The following is a 7,491-nucleotide window of genomic DNA, read 5'->3' as shown; positions in this document are numbered from 1 at the left end:
AAATTGAAAATAAAACCATTAATTTAAGTTGATTGAGTGTTTTTTTCTCATAATTAAAATGATTAAATTTGAAGAGAAAAAAATTATAAATACTACAAAAAAATTATTCAACATCGATTAATTTTTACCAACTGAATTTTTTTGTAGATAATTATCGATGAAATGTCAACAGCTTATTGATGGATCATAACTATAAAATTATTATGAAAATACCAATGAAATTTCGATGGAATGCTGGCAGAATTTATTAACAAAAAAAAATTCGTTGATATTTCGTAGATGAATATGAGGTGAAAATTTGGCAGATTGACGTGGGAAATATCGATGGAAAAATCCGGTAATCTATCAAAAAAGTTTTGCCAACAAATTATCAACGAATATTTTCGTCGATAAATAATTTTTATAAAAAATTGGAAATAAATAATACAATATAAAAGAAATGGCATAAATTAAAAATATTTTGGTTACCGACGGAATTTCCATTGATAATCCATGGTAAAATAATTAAAACAAAATTCTCAATTCCTTTTTTCCTTCCCTATCGGACTCCATCAGTTCTGTTGGTTAATTCTCCCTCTGTTGCCGATTCATTCTCTCTCTTCCATTGTTTATTCTCTCTATCATCAGTTCTTTCTCCCTTTTGCGCCTTGCTATCCTTCTCTCTTTGTGGTTCCTACCATCGTTTTCTATCTTCATCACGCCGTGCACATATACTAACTTGAGAAATGAAAATGTGCATTGAAAATTCTATCTTTTTATTGCTTACTTTCTTTGGATTGAAATGGGAGTTTCTTTTTCTTTTTAACTAGAATTAGGTATTTCTTTGTTATTGTAATAAAAGCATAATCTTAAAGTAAATTCTCAAAGCATATTCTCAAACTTTAAATAAAATATTAATACATATGTGCTAATGTTGAAGAATTTGTCAAGTAAAATTTCAAAGTAAAACCAGAAAAGCATAACTGATCCTGTTTAATATTCTATATATCATCGCTAAAATGGGTTTCTTTGTTTTTTTTTTTTTTTTGTACATTTTAATTGTAAAAGGTGTTGGGGAACATCACAGCTCTAATACCATTTGTTGAGTTAAAAGCTTCAAATCCAATCACTCCAGCTGAAGTAAAATCAAACACACAAGAGATAACAATTTAACGTAGTTCGATCTAATCAACCTACGTCCACATATGAGAAACAAGATCCATTAGTTGTAGAGAATTACAAACATACATCAAATCATCAACTTCCCTCAACAATCAATACTTATAAGACACTCTCAATTTCCTCTAGTCCTATGGAGTATTCTCAACTTAAACAAACATAAACACAAACCCTTGTGCATCCTTTCAACATAACCAAACACATACCTATATGCTCCCATACATCATACCTATATGGACTCTCTCAGTCTCCTCTAGTCCACTCACAAACAAACATACACACCGATAAGACGTAAAGCCCCAATACTCATATGTGGTGTTTATTCCACAAAACCCTATAACTCTCTTATATCTTTTTCTCATACCTAATTCTGTAGAGACTTTATATATTTATAACCATACAAACTTACTTATTAAAAATCTCTCTCGTCTTAAAATTCTTTTCTTGTAAGTTAAACTTACCTGTTAAGAATCCATTTCCTTTTAGAATTTTTCTCTTGCAAATCAAACTTACCTATTAAGAATCTCCTTTCTCTTAGAATTCTTCTTTTGTAAGTCTTCTTATCCATCAAGCAATATCTGACAAATCTCAAACAATTCTCTAACAAATCTTAAACAAAGCTCTTATGAGATTTAAGTCATTATTCCCAACAAAAGGGAACCTAGTCTTTTTGCAACATGCTGAAGGTATTTGTAGTTGGTAGATGAGACTGCACTTGAATCTATAGAATTGGCACAAACAAATATTAGTATATATAAATAACTAGAGCCTTTACTTTTGTGGAAGCAAATCTCTACTGCCAATAAAGTTTAAGTCGGCTTGGTTTAAAGATGGATTTAATCATCCTACAATTTGTTCTTCATTCCAACATTAGGTATCGACTTTCAAGATCATGATTTTTCAAGAATAGAAAACAAAGATTTCTAGAAATTGGTGGTTTGTGCTTGTGTCAAATAACTTATAGTGTGTGCTTGTATCTGATGATGCATGCATATGTTCATGTGTCAAATATCTATTTATACATGTGAAACAAATACTTTTCTTTTTTATTTTTTCTCTCAATTTCATATAATTGAGATGACCATGCATTTTTTTTATTATTTTCTTTTATTGAATATGCTATTTTCATTATTTTTCATGATACGTACTTTTATTATTTTCCATTTTATGCTCTTTAAAAGTAGAACAAGTTTCGTAGAAGTGCCCCAGAGAAAATTTCTTGCAACACCTCGAACTGCACTAAGAAGCCTAGTATTTAAAGTATTCTTTAGTCATTAAAACCAATAATAAATTATTTTTATGTTGAACATTGCACTTGTTGTGAATGTGTTATTTTGTAGTATGCATGATAAATTTTTTAAGACTTGAGTTTTCATTTATGGACTATTTGTAAGTAAACTAATAATTACCTCATCCTTTAGATAATTTTGTAAAGTATACCAATAATTGCTTTATAGGACTTTAATTGCTTATATTTCAATTTAAAATACTAATAGTTATATTTTTTAGACCTTTATGATGATTCAATTAGGATTAAAAAAATGGAAAAAAATCTTTCTTGAATGTATTCTTGTTTAGATATAAATGGATACAATAGTCAAAACTTTTGCGATAGTGTGGATGAATTTATTAGATTTTTTTTTCTCAACCATATTTTGTAAGTAATGGGAAGATTAGGTAACCTTGTGTTTAATGTGAAAATAGATGGGTTTTAAAAGCGGATGTTGTGCGTAAGCGCCTTTATTATAAGGGGTTTACTCTTGGTTATATGAGTTGGGTCTTACATGGAGAGTTAGAATTAAAACAACCATAAATAAATAGAGATACTTTTGAACCAATTAGTGAAGTAAGAATAGAAAATTTTTTTAATAGAATAAATGGTTAAGGATACTGTCTATCATGATTTTAGGATGGATGCTTTTCAAGTTAGTGAGGTACGAGTTGACAAGGAAAATTTGAGAGTAGACACAGCAAGCTTTTATTCTTTATTAAATGTTATGAATAAATCGTTGTGGTCAGACTGTACAAAACACACAATCCTCTTTGTTATATCATAACTTTTAAATTGTAAATTAGAGTTTAACACGAGTGAGTTATGTTTTCATCGTCTGATGAGCATAATGGAAGATATGTTGTTGGTGGATGATAAATTACCAGAAAACTTCTATAAAATGAAAAAAGATGACGAAACTTGGATTTGGTTATAAGAAAATTCATGTATGTGAAGACAAGTGCATGTTGTTTTATAATAAAATAGTAAATTTGACATATTATTCGATATGTGGTCATTCTTAGTATTTAATGAATGAATTTGGTAGTGTGATGAAAAACAAATTGCTTATAAAATCTTATGTTACATGCCACTGATACCGAGACTTTAAAGACTTTATATGTCAATTAAAATTGTTGACTATATAATATGACATGTCTATAACTAAAGTCATGATGGTGCGTTTCGACATTCTGTTAATGGTCAACCTTGAAAACATTTTAATCTCAACCATGAACCATTTGCATTTAAACTTCAAATTATAAGATTAGGATTATGTGCGTATGGTTTTTGTCTATTTGGTTTAAGTGCGATACCATACTCTTGTTAGCCACTAATGCTAGTGATATACAATTTGCTACCATGATTGTGTATGAAGTGAAAATATATTTTATTGAATATGGTCATTTCAAGAAAAAGTAGTCATGGTTAAAATATAGATATTTTATTGAGATATTTAATAAATGAGTTAAAAATATTGTGGTCGAATAGTGTTATGACATATGATGCTTATAAAAAATCAAATTTTCATTTGAGTGCAGCTGTTTTATAGACAATTAATGATTTTTTTATATATGATATGTTGTTCGGATGGAGCACTCATAGAAACTTATCATGTTCTTATTGCATAGGATAAAGAAAGTCTTTTTGATTGGCTCATGATAAAAGGCATTATTTTTCTATTGTCATCATCAGTTTTTGTCTTTTGATCATTTTTTTAGAAGGCAAATAGATAAATTTTAAAAAAGAGTTAGTGTGACTCCCCTATTGTTCCATTATCAAGTGAATAAATTTTGGTTTGGTTAAATGGTTATTCTAATATCACATTTGACATGAAATCTAGCGATAAAAAATTAGACGATTTGGGTAAAAGCCATAATTGGGTGAAAAAAAGTATATTTTGGGAATTACCTTATTGATATACCAATCTCATTTGGCATAATTTTGATATGATGTATATTAAGTGTAATGATTTTGACAACGTCTGTAACACAACGATTGATGTTAAGGGTAAAACCAAAGACAAAATAAAGACTAGACTAAATCTGAAGGTGTATTGCAAGTGACTTGAGTTGGAATTGGTTGAAAGGAATGGAAAGTTTTCATGCCTAAAACTTCTTATACTTTAAGCAAAGATCAGAAAAGAGATATTTGTGCATGGACTAAATAATTAAGAAAAGTATACATGTTTTTTTTTTAATTTTAAAAAATCATAAATAATTACTGATGGAATTAATCAAATTACTGACGAAATTTAGATTTTACCAATGAAATTTAACTTTTAAATACGAAAATTAGCAATTATTGACAGCTTAACAATAGAATATCATGGAATACTGATTGAATATCAATGAATTATCAACAGAATAGCGACATAAATTAGTATTAACTAACAAATTACCAGCCACTTATCAATGGAAATTAGCAATTACCAATGGCTTAACAGCAGAATATTGATGGAATACCAACGAATTATCAATGAAATATCGACAAAAATTAGTATTAATTGATGGATTACCAACCATTTATCGACAGATTACCAACAAAATATTTACCAACGAAGTACCCACATAATTGCCAATGGAATATTTACCGATAGAATTATATTATCGATAGAATTTTCTATCAGTGATTACTGATAAAATTTTAAATTTACCGATAGAATACTATTACTAACTCACTTATTATAGACAAAATTTTGTTGGTAAATTTTGTTAGTGAATATATTATCGAAGGAATTTAAGCTTATAATGATAAAAAATTTCATCGATAATATCTTTTTTTTTTTTTATAATGAAATGAATCAAATTTTTAGACTTTAATTTTAAATTTAAAAATAAATATAATTATTTGATAAATAACATAATTTAAATATTGTCATATGTGTCTGGAAGATAAATTATTACATGAGCATTTATGTTAAGGTTCCTCAAAGTTATTCTATAAATAATATAATTTAAATATTGTCTTATGTGTAGAGAAGATAAATTTTCACATAAGCATTTATGTCAAGATTTCTCATACAATATTTCGGGTTTTTTTTTTTTCCTATTTAGATGGGATAAGAGATGGGATAACGAAGTTTGAACTCTCTTTTTACATATTTTTTTGAAGTTTGTAAATTATTAAATAAAAAAATTGAAGATATAAAATAGTATTTTTATATAATATATATATATATATAATTAGCTTAAGAAGTAATAATCATATTTTATTTTTTTAATTAGATAAAAATTTTTGAATTCCAACTTTTTAGAAAGAAATAAATACCCTTACCACTAAATGAAATATTCAAAGGCTTAAAGTGTAAAACTTCTATTCTTTCTTCCATACGAACCAAAAGAACCTTTCTTCTTAAGAAAACATGAACTAAAATCTTTTTATTCTTCTACAATTTCTCAAAGGCAAAACTTAAATTAATTCATATTATTTTATTCATTTGTCTAGTTTTTCACTTTTTTTTCTTCCTTCTTTATGTTTCCTTTTTTATTATTGAAACTTGTGACAAATTTTCAGTTGATTTTCAATTTTTCATTTTTAGCAATGGACAAAGAAACTGCAAACCCTGGATGGAGCATTTGTCTCATGACATGTACAAGCAGACCAAGTGTGACTGAAATCAAATTGGCATTTTGTATTGGAAAGCACTGTATATATACAATTTAATGGTGCCTCTAATCGGTAAAACCACTAAAAACAAGTGAGAACTGATCCCATTGAGTTTTTATTGGCACCAGAAAATGCATGATTGATATCATCATATATAAGAATAAACATTGTCAGGTCCTCTGTCGCGTTTTATCCGCCATTCAGCTGTCAGCCAAGCAAACCATTTCAAGAGTTGGTATCACATTAGAACCGTATCTGGCAAGTACCAAAATTGCATCAGAATAGTTATGATCGAGGTTTCCCTTATTTAATGGAATCCCTTGAAGCAAATCGATCACTCCAATGTGTCGAGCTAATAAATTTGTGCCAGCCACCCTATTTATGTCAAGCAGGACTGCACCTAGGCTTTGAAATTGTAGCAGTTGCAAGGCCTTGAAGCAATTTCAAAACGTCAGCAGTATCATCAAGGTAATACTTAGCTTTGCTAGGCTTTCGCCCAACAGTGCATGCAAAGATTTCTGGAGCCACAGGCAAGGATGGATTAGAAACTGTTGTTAATATGCTCTGAAACATATCTTCATCGGATTTATCATCACCAACACACATCACAACATCAGGTGGCTTCCCAACATTGACCATTCTCAACAGAACCTTTTCTGCAACCAGACCTTTGCTTACTCCCTGAATGATAAAGAACATTGATGATTAAGCTTGATTCAATTATACTACATACGTAACTATGAAAGGGAAAAAGACAGGTGCCATCATTTAGGAGAAACTCAGTTTTGTCATACCTGCGGCTTAACTTCTAATATGCTGGCCTCTCTTAACAACTGCTGGTTCATTTGCAAGAACATTTTCCAGATGATCCAACAATTACTTGGCTTGGCATGATCCAATGTAAGGGTCTGCATCTTGATGGTGCCACACCAAAGCATTCTCCTTTGTCTCTATGCTGGAGCCATTAGTTGCCTCTCTATACTGTCTCATAACAGGTTCCGCAATCTTTTTCCATTCAAGGTCAGCACCCACAGGGCTGGTTTCCCATTCGGAGTCTTTACTCCATCTGCAGAAGAGAGGAAAATTCCTCAGTTTATTTTAGGGCATTTAGATTCATTACTAGCTAAATATTCAAGACATTTAATAAGTTTACCTTATGAAGTACTCATGTTCAGCGGCTATTCCCATCATCTTATATTATCCTTTATCAAAGTTTATACAATTTAAATTATTAATAAAATTTTTAAAAGTATAATAAGATGTATAAGATCAATCTCATGATTTAAAAATAATTTTTTTATTTTGGGAGAATTGAATCATTCTATATCAAGAGAATGATTAATCTCCCTTATAATTCTATTTATTCTTTAGATACAAAATAAATATAATATAAAATTATTCTTATCCTATTCTATTTATCATTTTATACATGAAATATGACTTTAATTTTTTTT

The 7,491-nt window shown here is 29.0% G+C and overlaps 1 pseudogene; it reads right to left on the bottom strand.

Moving 5' to 3' along the window:
- Positions 1-6,395: 6,395 nt before the first annotated feature.
- Positions 6,396-7,216, bottom strand: LOC111283151 (putative alpha,alpha-trehalose-phosphate synthase [UDP-forming] 9; annotated as a pseudogene).
- Between the last annotated feature and the right edge of the window lie 275 nt (positions 7,217-7,491).

This window comes from Durio zibethinus, chromosome 5 (assembly GCF_047325235.1).
Source record: "Durio zibethinus cultivar Kanyao isolate XHJ-2024 chromosome 5, ASM4732523v1, whole genome shotgun sequence".
Taxonomy (NCBI): domain Eukaryota; kingdom Viridiplantae; phylum Streptophyta; class Magnoliopsida; order Malvales; family Malvaceae; genus Durio; species Durio zibethinus.
The sequence above is the reverse complement of the archived record's forward strand: the minus strand, read 5'-3'. Positions and strand labels throughout refer to the sequence as shown.